This window comes from Hyperolius riggenbachi, chromosome 9 (genome assembly GCF_040937935.1).
Source record: "Hyperolius riggenbachi isolate aHypRig1 chromosome 9, aHypRig1.pri, whole genome shotgun sequence".
Taxonomy (NCBI): domain Eukaryota; kingdom Metazoa; phylum Chordata; class Amphibia; order Anura; family Hyperoliidae; genus Hyperolius; species Hyperolius riggenbachi.
The window spans coordinates 61,319,269-61,334,187 of record NC_090654.1 but is presented as its reverse complement, the minus strand read 5'-3'; the positions used below and the strand labels follow the sequence as shown (position 1 = coordinate 61,334,187).

General features: G+C 46.4%; 1 protein-coding gene across 2 annotated transcripts in view; it reads right to left on the bottom strand.

The window, feature by feature from the left end:
* The window catches only part of LOC137532421 (dystroglycan 1-like), a 169,961-nt gene that overhangs the window by 126,656 nt on the left and 28,386 nt on the right, over nucleotides 1–14,919 (bottom strand). The gene's annotated exons all lie outside the window — the stretch shown is intronic.

Genomic DNA, 14,919 nt, shown 5'->3' with positions numbered 1-14,919 from the left:
GCTGTTCACGGAGGCACCCTCCCTGAACTGACATGGAACGCGGACGTTTCCATGGAAAAACCACAAACGACCTGCCGCCGCCTATCGGCGTTAGGCGGTCGTTATGTGGTTAATTGATTTGTATCAAATCAGCCTACAAATCCACTCAAAAGAGCACTGATCTTGATGGTAGAATTTTTACTTTAAAAGTATCTTGTTATGCAATAGTTTTCATTGATCATTTTCAAGTTGAACCATCTATAGCCACCTTAAAGGCCAGGCGACGGCCTATTCCATTGTGCACACCCCTCCCCTGCCCACTGTGTGACATCTCACATGCATCACTCCGTTGTCCCTCCCCCCCACATAGCAACAGAACACGTTGTCAGCTATACAGGTGACTTCACATCTGTACAGCCCAGCAAAGTCGTCCATGGGGATTGAGTCCCAATCACTAGGCGAAATCCATCACAGGTGTGTACGCACCTTGGGCTTAATTCACTAAGAGAAATAGCATGCCTTATCAGAGTAGCACAGCAAGAGCTACGAACCCGCAGGGGCTCAGGGCAGGATGAGTGGAGCTCACGTCATTGCCAATTAGCAGGCATAAGTTAGTAGCGCTTGCAATGCTACTCTGATAAGGCATGTTAACTTTCCTAAGGCATGTTAACTTTGATAAGGAGTGTTAACTTTGATAAGGAGTGCTATTTGTCTTAGTGAATCAAGCCCCTTATGTCTGTTTGCTTGGCTGTGTAGTTTGGTGTCTGGTATGTGGTTGGTTGTAAAGGTGTTTGTGATCTGATAGTCTGGTTTGTTGTATAGCTATATCTAATTTATGGTTGGCTGTACATCTACACCGGATGTGTGGGAGACCGTATATGTTATGATCGCTTCTGCAGCGTTTACTGCTGACTGCACTGGTATTGCAAACCAAGCAGTTCTAATGTCATTACATGCATTTGCTTGCATAGTTTGGTTTGCACTTAAACTAGTTGCTGATTCCATCTGCAGTCGCTCTGAAGTTTATGACAGTTTAATATGCTTTTGTGTAAACAAACATTGTCTGCTGCAGTGGAGGGGCGGTCCCTTTCCTGCAGGCTGCATATCATTGTCTGCCTTTTCCTGCTATCAGCCTGTGATTAATTACCATTCACTTGTGTGGGAATCTGCAGGTCTGCTCCCATTGGATGACCTCAGTATAAAGAACTGCTTCCTGCAATGCCTCATGGGCTATCATAGTTTCAGACTCTATCTGTTACTCTGCTCGTGCCCCACCTCGTTCCTGGTCCGTGTGGACTGCGCTGACTCCTGCGAAGGGGTCAGCGAGTCCTCCTAGTTCTGCTCTTGTTCTAGAAGTTGCTACTTGCTTGTCTTGTGTCATATATTGGTTCATCGCCAATATATACGCATACTTGCGCATTTTGTTATTTTCCTTGTATTCGTGTTACGTTAATATATCAGTGTCGCTGATATATACGTACACGAACTGTTTATTTCCTGTGTTCAGCTAGTCAGTTTTCCAGCACGTTTTGGTAGTTTGCGCGTATCGTGAACACCCGTGCTGAGCTAGTTATCCTGTTCCTGGTCCTGTTTGTGGATTGCGTTCATTTCTGCGAAGAGATAACGAATCCTTCTGAATCCTGTTCCTGGTCCTGTTTGTGGATTGCGTTCATCTCTGCGAAGAGATAGCGAATCCTTCTGAGTCCTGTTCCCTGTATTACTTCAGTCCTAGTCAGCGTTCCTGCTTATGTCATATATCGGTTCATTGCCTATATATACATATGTTAGTCAGACGTTACGAATAGTTTCATTGATAGCTGTAATTGTAATACGCTAGGAAAACATACTTATTGTATATTTATCTGTGTTACGTTCATCTATCTCGATCCTGCTATTTCCTGTCTCTCCTGTCCTGTCTTTGTGAGGCACGCCATCGCCGCAACGCATTGGCTGCCTCATTCCAGTCTGTCTGGTTTTGGACGCTTGCTGTCGCTAAGTAATCGCTAGCTAGCAAGCGTTCATTCTGTCTACCTGTCCTGATCTCCTCAGTCCTGGTTTATGCGCTCAGCGCTACCTTGCGCTGAGACGTTATTACGAAAGTGTTTGTGGCTGTTCAGATCTGCACCGGCTCTGTGCACCACAATCTCCTATTGGAGTCAGTCCTCTCCTCCACTAAACTGGGGATATCCTGATCCCTTGTGCTGGTGTGTGTACCTCCTTCACGTCAGCTTATGTGTTGTATGCTGACTGTGGAGATTACACCCCCAAGCTTAACATGATGATAGCCCCATTACCAATCCCCATTGTGGGGGGGGTTCCCAGCAAAAATGACACTGTTTGTTATGGTTCCTGTTCCTTTAAGAAATTTGAGAAGCTCAATTCTGAAACAGAAAATGAGTTTTTTTCTGAATGTGCCAGGTTCCTGGCCAATCCTGAGCTCCAGGCTACTCCTGTTTCAACGTGGGCCCCCCAGCTAGTTTATGTTTTATTTAAGGGAAGATTGTTTCAGTGGGCCTACGATGTCTTGGATCATACCAATTTAAAAGAAAGACCACTGGAATTTCTAGCGTTTGTGATCCATAACTGGCTGCGCAAAACCGATTTGCCTAGCCCTTTTGATAAGCTCCTGGCAGCTTGTCAATCAGCTGCTCCTTCTACTGCCTACAAAAATAATCAGCAAGCAGATAATTGTTCTGATAACTTTTCTTCTGCTAAGGCAGCAGGGTCTAAAGCCAAACGTAAACGCTCCAAAAGAAAAGCGTTACAATCAGCGGAGTCGTTGCCCTTGGCGACTGCGCATCAGATCTGTAACGAGACTCCACCATTAGCAGATAATGAAATTCAGTCACCATTCAGGGGAGTCAAATGGACCTATGAAACTACTAATGAACTTTCATTGCTAGCCAGGGAAAATAAAGGTTCTTGTTTAAATGAATTATCTGAATATGATTATGAAGATATATTACAGAGTATTGAACAGATCAATTTATTCGTGCAGCAAGGGAAATTTGCATACACTACAGTTCAATACTTGCTACAGGTATTGGAGATCCTTAGGAATAAGAAATCGGCCAATCACCTGCTAAATAACCCAATGTATGTTTCTGCCACTAACACATTTGCAAACTATGATCAGCCGGAATGCTCAGCTGTTAAATATGCATGGGATCCTCCATTTGAGAAAGGAGAGATGGAAGCTCTGGTCTATGAATGGAAGAAAGATGCAAGTTCATTTTGTCAGTTTTACAGTGCAAAAAGTGAATTAGTATTGAATGCATGCATTAAGTCTGCTTATAACCTAATAAAAACTGGTGTGTGTGGGTATGACTTTGTGGCTCCATTGATCGATGTGTGGAGAATGATTCTGGACGATTTTTATGCAATTCAATCAGTTGATACCAGGGAAGACACACTGTCAAGTGGAGATTGTTCCACTTCCTCAGTTCCTGAGGACTCGCCTGCTTCAGCACCTTTGGCTGATTCAGCGAGTGATTCTGAGCTCCTTTTGTGTGAAATTGAAGTTCCTGTAATTCCACCCTGTACCATGGATAACTCAGTGTTACTTCCCAGTAAGACAGAAATTACTAATACTTCCTTAATCTTGCCCTGCACAAATTTCTCAGCAGAGGACCCAGAAGTCCTGCTGACTTTCGAGTCCAGCCTAGCCAGTACTCATGACTCTTTGTTTAGTGAAACAGACACCAGAAAAATCTTGCCTGTCTCTGCAAACACTTCTGCAGAAATTACCTGTGTTAATAAAGTTCAACTCCTGTCTGATCCAGCAGATGCCAATAGATGCACTATATCAGTTTCCGAGTCCCAGCAATCCTGTCTAGTAAACTCAGAACCCCAGCATCTGAATTTTCCAATTTTACAAATGAATGGTGATTCAGATGCGCAAACATTGTGTCTTGATCTTCCTGTTTCTACACCTCGCTCTAGTTTCGTGAATAGCTCAGAGCATCTGCTATGTGAACCTGAAATCGCAGAATTATTACCTTGTTCAGAAAATTTTCCAATAAATTTGCCCTGTACCATGAATTGTGCAGTAGATCTCTCCAATGAAACTCAGGTCACAGAATCATTATGCTGTCCAGCAGGTGCTTCCATGGTTTTGCCCTGCAATATGGACTGTTCAGTGATCCTGTCCAGTGAAGCTGTGGTCGCAGAGTCTTATGCTTCACCCAGTACTTTGGATACTTTAACCAGCTGAGCGGTCTGGACGAGCTCAGCTCGTCCAACACCGCCAGCGGCTGCCGCTCAGGCCCTGCTGGGCCGATTTTAATGAAATAAAAAGCAGCACACGCAGCCGGCACTTTGCCAGCCGCGTGTGCTGCCTGATCGCCGCCGCTCTGCGGCGATTCGCCGCGAGCAGCGGCGAAAGAGGGTCCCCCCAGCCGCCTGAGCCCAGCGTAGCCGGAACAAAAAGTTCCGGCCAGCGCTAAGGGCTGGATCGGAGGCGGCTGACGTCACGACGTCGGCTGACGTCGATGACGTCACTCCGCTCGTCGCTATGGCGACGATATAAGCAAAACAAGGAAGGCCGCTCATTGCGGCCTTCCTTGTTTATTCTGGGCGCCGGAGGCGATCGGAAGATCGCCTCCGGAGCGCCCTCTAGTGGGCTTTCATGCAGCCAACTTTCAGTTGGCTGCATGAAATAGTTTTTTTTTTATTTAAAAAAAACCCTCCCGCAGCCACCCTGGCGATTTAATCAGAACGCCAGGGTGGTTAAACCCTTTAGCAGAGGAGGCTGAAGCACTGCTTACCTCAGTTGGTGTTGCAGTAATATTCACTTGTCTAGCAGCTGTTTTGGAATTACAGTCTGCTCTAATAAAACTTGATGAATTTCTGCCCAGCGAAGCAGAAGCCATTGAAATATTGTCCTCGTCAGCAAGTGTGTTAGATACCTTGCCCTGTACACAGTCTGATTTAACCAATGTTGTTGAGTCCCTCTCCAGTGTTGTAACAGCCGAGGAACTCCAGCCCTGTCCTCTGAATGTTTCAAAAGTCTTGCCCTGTAACATGGATAATTCTGACTCGCTGGAAAAAATAATAGAAATCTCAGAATTTCAGTCCGGGTTAATGAGTGTTTCTGAAACCCAGCCCTGTATCCTGGAAAATTCTGGTTCTCTGGCCGGTGTGGCAGAAGTTCCAGAGCCCCCTTCCTGTCTAGTGAGTTACTCAGTTTTGCCTAGTTCAGTGGGGATTGCTGCAATATTGACTTGTTTTGCAGCCCTTCATGAGCTCCAGTCCAGTGTATTTGATGAGTCTCTGTCTAGTCCAGAAGAAGCTGTGGGAACCCTGTCTAGTTCAGTGCATACATCAGAAGATTTGCCCTGTCTTGTAAATGCCCCTGAACATGATTTGTTAATAACCCTGCTGGAATCAGCGACATCTAAGTCTGATCCTGCAGTTTTTAGTGAGAATCCAGTAACTATGAAGTCTAGTCATGATGAATTTTTTTTGCCCAGTTCTGGTTTCGGTCCTGTCTTGACTGACTTTGAGGTTCGCAGTTCCTTGACATGCCCAGAGGTTTCTCTTGTGCCGGTGTGCCCAGATGTGCTTCGTATGCCAGACTGCCCAGATTTGTCTGTGTTAGCGTGCTCACGTGCTTCCCTAGTGGAGACATGTTCTGATGTTGCCGGTTGGCCTGCATGCCCGGAGATGGTTCTGGTCCCTAAAAGCCCTGATCTTGATGTTTGTCCTTGTGACCCTGACTCTGGAGTTGCCCTGGGTTCCATAGGGGTTCTTGATAGTTCTCCATGTGAGCCTAAGGGGCGTTCTGACCTGTGGGGATCTCTTTGGAGCTTCCAAGTGTTCTGGGAGATCTCTGAGGAAACTTGTCCTGGTACCTTGGACTGGTTCAACGGTGGGTTTTGTGTTGGTAGGGACAGTTCCGGTGGGCATTGCAAAGGCTTTGGCGTTTTTGGACGGTCCTTGGAAGGCGGTGGGTATCGCGCAGAGAGTTTCTTGGGGTTGTTTTCTGGAAGTCGTGGTTCTGATGGGTGTCACACTGAGGCTTGTAGTGCTGACGGGCATGGTTCGGTAGGTTCTGGTTCCAATTGGTCTAGTTTTGGTGAGACTGATTCAGGAATTTGGTTTTGTCAGACGGATCCGACCTTCATGAATTTTCAGTCAGATCAGTTTGCTGGATTTCCCACTTCTGATTTTTTGGTTTGGGTGGTTCAGGAGAAATATGTCAGTTTTCATAGGCGTCCAGAGGCCGCGTTTAAGGGAGGGGGTACTGTTATGATCGCTTCTGCAGCGTTTACTGCTGACTGCACTGGTATTGCAAACCAAGCAGTTCTAATGTCATTACATGCATTTGCTTGCATAGTTTGGTTTGCACTTAAACTAGTTGCTGATTCCATCTGCAGTCGCTCTGAAGTTTATGACAGTTTAATATGCTTTTGTGTAAACAAACATTGTCTGCTGCAGTGGAGGGGCGGTCCCTTTCCTGCAGGCTGCATATCATTGTCTGCCTTTTCCTGCTATCAGCCTGTGATTAATTACCATTCACTTGTGTGGGAATCTGCAGGTCTGCTCCCATTGGATGACCTCAGTATAAAGAACTGCTTCCTGCAATGCCTCATGGGCTATCATAGTTTCAGACTCTATCTGTTACTCTGCTCGTGCCCCACCTCGTTCCTGGTCCGTGTGGACTGCGCTGACTCCTGCGAAGGGGTCAGCGAGTCCTCCTAGTTCTGCTCTTGTTCTAGAAGTTGCTACTTGCTTGTCTTGTGTCATATATTGGTTCATCGCCAATATATACGCATACTTGCGCATTTTGTTATTTTCCTTGTATTCGTGTTACGTTAATATATCAGTGTCGCTGATATATACGTACACGAACTGTTTATTTCCTGTGTTCAGCTAGTCAGTTTTCCAGCACGTTTTGGTAGTTTGCGCGTATCGTGAACACCCGTGCTGAGCTAGTTATCCTGTTCCTGGTCCTGTTTGTGGATTGCGTTCATCTCTGCGAAGAGATAACGAATCCTTCTGAATCCTGTTCCTGGTCCTGTTTGTGGATTGCGTTCATCTCTGCGAAGAGATAGCGAATCCTTCTGAGTCCTGTTCCCTGTATTACTTCAGTCTTAGTCAGAGTTCCTGCTTATGTCATATATCGGTTCATTGCCTATATATACATATGTTAGTCAGACGTAACAAATAGTTTCATTGATAGCTGTAATTGTAATACGCTAGGAAAACATACTTATTGTATATTTATCTGTGTTACGTTCATCTATCTCGATCCTGCTATTTCCTGTCTCTCCTGTCCTGTCTTTGTGAGGCACGCCATCGCCGCAACGCATTGGCTGCCTCATTCCAGTCTGTCTGGTTTTGGACGCTTGCTGTCGCTAAGTAATCGCTAGCTAGCAAGCGTTCATTCTGTCTACCTGTCCTGATCTCCTCAGTCCTGGTTTATGCGCTCAGCGCTACCTTGCGCTGAGACGTTATTACGAAAGTGTTTGTGGCTGTTCAGATCTGCACCGGCTCTGTGCACCACAATCTCCTATTGGAGTCAGTCCTCTCCTCCACTAAACTGGGGATATCCTGATCCCTTGTGCTGGTGTGTGTACCTCCTTCACGTCAGCTTATGTGTTGTATGCTGACTGTGGAGATTACACCCCCAAGCTTAACAGTATAGCTGTGTCTGATATATGGATGCTTGTATAATTGTGATTGGTTATATAGCAGTGGTTGGCTATAAAGTATAGCTGTGATGGCTTGCAGATCTTGCGCCTTCTTTTCAGTTGTTGTGCCCCAATCTACCACCACGCTCTTCACCTATAGCCAATATCCTGCGTAAACGATAGCGCCTACCAGTCTACAGTTACCCCCAGGACTTTGGCACGCAATGTATAAGGACTGAGGCTGAGAAGATGGGAGTACTACCAGAACCACACTGGACAATACAGGCGTCGAATGACAGTTTAGGTCAGCGACAGATGTATAACAGAAGGGATCAGCCAATCCAGAGACAATCCAGGGTCATACACAGAAGATCAGACTGGCACAGTACAGAATTGCTGAGCCTAAGCTATTAACAATCCAGGGTCATACACAGTAGATCAGAAATACTGCAGTACAGAAGGTTAATACAAGGGCAAGGGCAGGTACATCCAAGGTCGGTCTAGGCAGCAATCTATGGGAAATTGAGAGTACAAGCAAGGTCAAACATGAGTGATCATGAACAATAGCACCCAGCAGTAACCCAAAGGCAACTTAAATGAGGCAGAGCAAGGCTTTTAACCACACACTCACCAATCAGTAACCGGCCACACAAGAACAACCAATCAGGAAACAGACAGGCATGTCAGCTGGTAGATACCTCTCGAGTAGGATGGAGGTGTAGGCTTGTGCGTTTGTCCTGTAACAAACAGAGTGTGCATGTGCGGCCCTGCCTAGAGAGATGCCTGGGTCACTGCGCGCTCATGAACGCAGCACGAACCCAGAAGTGCACTGCTAGAGCCGACTCTCAGAGGAGCCGGCCACAATGCTGGAACCAGAAGGTAAGTTCCTAACAAAAGCCAAACACTGCTCTGTGTGGAATGTCACACATTGGTTGAGCGGTGGGTTTACAGTCTGGAGTTTGTGTGTAACTTCTCACAGTGTGACATCTCTGGCATCATCCTGCAGCATGTCCTCTGGGTGGAGCTTACAGTCTGACTGACACAAGGCTGGTCACTTACTACAACAGAATAATATGAGGCTCAGAAAAGTGTACCTGTGCATTCTGGCAAATCTGTGAGTCATGAGTTGTATGTTCAGTGAACAGCACATAAAGGAGACAAACCATTCAGTGTCTCGCCATAGTAAGCCAATCCCGTGAAGTAATCACTAGAGTAGCATTAAGGGGTTGCAGAGGTTGCATTATCTGTTCATTGATGCTGTGCTGATAATGACCCTCTCTATCCATGCTTGGTATAGTGGTAATCATTAAGAAAACATTATTTTGCCACTGCTTACACCTCTCTCACTCAGTGGCTGTCCTTGGAGAGTCAGTTATTTTGCCTCTGCTTACACCTCTCTCGCTCAGTGACTGTACTTGGGAGAATCAGTTATTTTACCTCTGCTTACACCTCTCTCGCTCAGTGGCTGTCCTAGGAGAGTCAGTTATTTTGCCTCTGCTTACACCTCTCTCGCTCAGTGACTGTACTTGGGAGAGTCAGTTATTTTACCTCTGCTTACACCTCTATCATTCAGTGGCTGTCCTTGGAGTCAGTTATTTTGCCTCTGCTTACACCTCTTTCGCTCAGTGACTGTACTTGGGAGAATCAGTTATTTTACCTCTGCTTACACCTCTCTCACTCAGTGGCTGTCCTAGGAGAGTCAGTTATTTTGCCTCTGCTTACACCGCTCTCGCTCAGTGGCTGTCCTAGGAGAGTCAGTTATTTTGCCTCTGCTTACACCTCTCTCGCTCAGTGGCTGTCCTTGGAGATTCAATTATGGTGGTCAGTATTGTTATTATGCATACAGTGCTGGGAGGAAAGGAAGGGCAAGGGGTCCAGTGTAAAATATTGCAGGAAAATAACTATAGGGATTGGGCTCGGCTTTCCATCAACTCCAATTACTACAGACTAGTCGAAGGAACATTCTCTGCATAAGTGCCCAATACGACTGAGAATTGTCTATCAGCCTTTAAAAGACAAAGACAAACACTTATATAGCGCTTTTCTACTGGCGGACTCAAAGCGCCAGAGCTGCAGCCACTAGGATGCGCTCTACAGGCAGTAGCAGTGTTAGAGAGACTTGCCTAAGGTCTCCTGCTGAATAGGTGCTGGCTTACTGAACAGGCAGAGCCCAGATTCAAACCCAGGTCTCCTGTGTCAGAGGCAGAGCCCTTAACCATTACACCATCCAGCCACTTTAGTCATTTAGGCCCCTTTTACACATGCCTTGCATGTTTTGCCAAAGGAAAATGCCTCAACAATGAGGCCTTTTAGTTGTGCCGTTGCACTGAAAGTTCCCGATCAGCCGTTGACCTGCCACAAAGTCAATAGCGCGTTGGCAGTGGTGGTGGGAGTCATGGAAGACGCAGGGATTTTAAGGAAGGGAGGGGGCTTATATTACCCTGTTGGTGCACTCTGCCGCAGGGTAATATGCAAGGGGAAATGGTGAGGTACAATAGTCCTGTCCCGGGCTCTCCTGCCACAGAACAATCGCACCACACCCTGTGAAATGTAGCCAAAGATAAATATGGCTGTGTAAGCAAGTGTGCAGTAATGCAGCAATACTGACTGTCTCATGTGCTTTTAGATCTAATAAAACCAATAATGTGAGGAGTATAGAGACCACTGCTTGCCTGTCTTATGGTGCCTAAGCACATCCATTTTTTCCATTTAATTCTATGCAGATTTGATCACTCTGATGAAATCAGATGGGAATCTATTCCTTTAAAATGTTCTATCAATTGAATTCCGTTTGATTTTTACAAAAATAAATCCATCAAAAGCATCAAACAAACAGGATGGAATATCTAGGTTGATTGGGGCGGGGCAGGGGTGGCGGTACATCTACAGCCCCCTGCACGGCATTGAACACTGCAGCTCTACAGTTCAATCAATTTTCAATAGATTCCCTTCTGGAATCTGTTAAAAATCATTGTGCTGAGTGTGGTAAAAATGTATTCTTTCTGAATTGATTCCCTTCAGAAAGGAATTAACTGTTTAGGAACATTGAATGGACATCTAAATGTGTATGGCCAGCTTTACCCAGAACAAGTCTGCAGATCAGGTATTCGGGATCCATTGTCTGCATGCCAGTTCCCGATATAAGAATGCCTGAAGCCAAATGATCAGCATGACAGGAATGGTGTAAATGGCAATAGCATGTTCCTCTCACTCCTGGACACTGGCATCCACTGACAACGGAAAACAAACCGTGCATACAATGTCATATAACCAACTTCATAATTGGGTCATTTATAAATAGCGCCTCCTAGGGGGACAGCTGAAGTATTTCTAGCGGACTGAAACCTCTGTTGGCCTAATGCATCATTAGCTTACTGTGGTAGCGCTCTTCTGCACCTTATACTGGTCTCTTCACAGTTCTGCACAGCATTCGTGGTTACAAACGGTGAACAGTATTCCCTGCACCACAGGCCACAGGCGTTCCCATTGGGTAAAGGGATTGAATAAACTCCAGCCACTGGCACAATCTTTGAGTAAAGCAGACATTCCTCTATGATGTATATGGTTTTAATGCACAGTTTCAGTAGTGCAGTATAGTACATCATACACAATAGTGGTACTCCAGGTTAACCCGATCTGCTCCAGAATCAGCTTCAAGATCCTATGTCGTGTCTATCAATCTGCACAAGTCCTGTCCGACCTAGATCTCCCACCTACTCAGCAGATACATACCTGGCAACTCGCTCCGTTCCTCCAACAACCTCCTCCTAGCCACACCCCCATGCGTGACTGCAGGACTTCACTAGAGCCACCTCATCTTGTGGAACTATCTCCCACTGCCCATCAGGCTTGCCCACTCCCTCACAAAAACCTCTCCAGGAAGGCTTACCCCACCTCGCTAATGCCCTCTTTGCCAAGAACCTCTTGATGCAGCTGCTCTGCTATTGTGTCACCACCCCTTCCCTTTAGATTGTAAGCCTTTGGCAGGGCCCTCCCTCCTAGTGTATCCTACCCAATCATGCATCCTGCTCATAGAATAACGTGAACTTGATTTACTTGGCCTATCTACTACTGCAGTGTATGATCTGGCATTGCGTATCTGTTTATTACCTGTAGTGTCACCCCTATTATCATTGGCTGTAACCTTATTTATTGTCCAGCGCTGTGTAATATGTTGACATTATATAAATCCAATAAATAATAATAATCCCATGTCCCACTGCCTAACTCTATGGCCCAGTGCACACCAAAAACCTCTAGCAGATCTGCAAAACGCTAGAGGTTTTTGAAGTAGATTTCAGAGCGATTTTAGGCATGTTTTCTAAACATGCCTAGCATTTTTTGGAGCGTTTTTTGTGTTGCAGATGTCAAATATTGTTACAGTAAAAACTGTTACTGAACAGCTTCTGTAACAAAAACGCCTGGAAAACTGCTTTGATATAGCGTTTTTCAGAGCTTTTTTTCCACTGTCCTATACTTTAAAACACTGAGGCAGAAACGCCTCAGAAATCTAAAAATTGCTGCAGCCACCGAGTTTGCGTTTGTGGAAAAAACGACCCGTTATGTTCTGCGTTTATAAATGGACAAGCGCTCAAAAGTCCAGTCCTGTAACTCAAGGAAATCAAAATGCTTCAGACATCTCAATTGGTCTCACAGAGATCATACGAAATGCAGTTCATCTCATAGAGGGTGACACAACTGTGCCACTCCCCCAATATGAAGTGACTCACCAAATGGAGCAGCCTAGCCGGGCCCGTCTGCACTTTAGGGGCTTGATTCACAAAGTGGTGCTAACCTAGTTAGCACGCCTAAAGACTTTTGGGCGTGATAAGCATTGCACTAAGTAGGTTAGCAAAGTTTTGCGCGCGCAAAGTCCGGTGCCCGTGAAACGTCACATAGGGTTTAATGGCATTGCGCGCGTAAAACTTTACGCGCAAAACTTTGCGCACAAGTTTATTTTATCATGCCTAAACTGAGTTTAGGCGTGATAATGGGCTTTTCACCAGCGTGCTAACAGTTAGCACGGCTTTGTGAATCAAGCCCAAGGGGTATTGCCCACCCCTCAGCCTCTCTGGCAAACCTCCTCCGCTGGGCTCCACTGGATCAGCTTGACCTCCTCTATTTAAGGAAACTGATCCATTTCCCACTGCTGTTGTAAACAGAGGAGAGACGCAGACATGTGGCTCAGTTGATGTCCTACTATAATGTGTGCTGCAGGCCCTCGATCTCCTCAGAACATTGCAATTGCGTTATGGCGTGCACCATCCCATTCACCTTCATTAGCCAAGCGATTTTCCCCTGCAAGCGTTTTAACCTCCTTGGCGGTATGAAAAATACCGCCAGGAGGGAGCGCAGCAGTTTTTTTTAAATTTTTTTTTTTTTGATCATGTAGCGAGCCGAGGGCTCGCTACATGATAGCCGCTGCTGAGCGGCATCCCCCCGCCCGCTTCGATCGCCTTCGGCGATCTCCGATCAGGAAATCCCGTTCATAGAACGGGATTTCCTGGAGGGCTTCCCCCGTCGCCATGGCGACGGGGCGGGATGACGTCACCGACGTCACTGACGTCATTGGGAGTCCCGGGCCACCCCTCGGCGCTGCCTGGCACTGATTGGCCAGGCAGCGCTGGGGTCTGGGGGGGGCGCGCGCCGCAGCAGATAGCGGCGATCGGGCGGGGGCCGGCGGCGATCAGAGTGCTGGCGCAGCTAGCAAAGTGCTAGCTGCGTCCAGCAAAAAAAAAATTATGAAAATCGGCCCAGCAGGGCCTGAGCGGCACCCTCCGGCGGCTTACCCCGTGTCACACACGGGGTTACCGCCAAGGAGGTTAAAAAACGCTTCAGAACCGCTCTGGTGTGCACCAGCCCTTTGTGTCCTTTCAATATCCCTCTGCAGCCCCCTGACAGATTGTGACAGAGAGACATGGATGACAGCATCTGGCAGAAGAAGCCTCTTAGCTATGACTCCTGCCTTCACTACCATAACACATCGCCATCTTTTCGATTTGTTGAGAGATGGTGACATGATTTCAAGCACAGTCACATGGGCTCCTAATAGCACCTTTGAGCCCCAGAAGAATTTGCCAGAAATAACTTTATCACCTATTCAAACCTATGGCCCTGCTAACCTAGCTGCTTCCAAATGAGTAAGCTCAGCCAGTAGCAAGATGTTTGGTGGAGATAAACTAATGTCCACCATACTGCTCAGGAACAAGTAGCCACACATCCGATTTAACTGTGTTCTGCATGCTAAAGATCTGATATGAACGCAGTCTGCCTTAGTACCAGCCCACCTATTGAAGCGGCGATACTCCTAGCCTTGGGATGTTAGTTCTATTAATGTGAGGTGTGAAAAGAGAAAGAGTCAAGAATAATTCCTAAGCAGTGAACAGGAGGAGATGAGATCATTGGTGTCACTGATCCTTATTTAGGCCATGGGCGGTGGGGGCACACTGCCAAAAAACAGGCCTTCGGGTAGCCTTGGAGTGTACCAATAAACTTACTCTTTTTTAAATACACAGTTTATTGTGCCTGCTTGTAGGAGGTAAGTCCACCACTGCCTCCTAAGCAATTTTAAAACTTTTAAATATTGGTTTTATCCTTTTGGCGCCTCTGTTCTCGAATATACATACGTCTAACATCCACCCTAGGTGGAGGGGGATACCCTATCTTTCTTCATATCTACAGAGAGCGACTTCTTAATCCTGAGTGGGGACAGGTTAATCTCCTCACCTGCCTATACAGTGGTTGCCTGGAGGTAACCCTGGTTTGTGAGTATTTTATTTATACTCGTTCTAATTATCCTCCTGCCTGAACATACTACACCATATTGGGCTCTCGGTTCTTCTTTCTTCATAGACTTACATGACTTCCGGTCCGCCACACGTCGCTGCAGGAGCTGGACGGCAATGTAGGTATGCACTTGTGTGGGGGATGCGGCGAAAATGTCACTTCCGTCGCATCACGCCGCACCAGTATGAAAGGCCCCATAGACCTACATTGCCCCAGCAGTAGGCTGCTGTAAAATGCCGCACCGCGCCAGTGTGAAAGGGCCCTGAAAGTGGACTGCAATCTTGCACACAACAAAAGGTAAACAGAGAAAAATGCACCGTGTGTTTTTAGAGAAAAGAGTTTGTCTAATTCCCCTTCATCTTCAAGTAATCACAAGTGTAACTTGATCTCTCAGCTGCGTCAGCACAGAAATTCGGCAGTCCCCAGCAATATGTAAACGCAGGATCTTAACCCTCTGTCTGCTTCAATGAAAATAGGAAGTAGACACACTGTAGATATATTGCAGGAGTTCTCTAAGCAG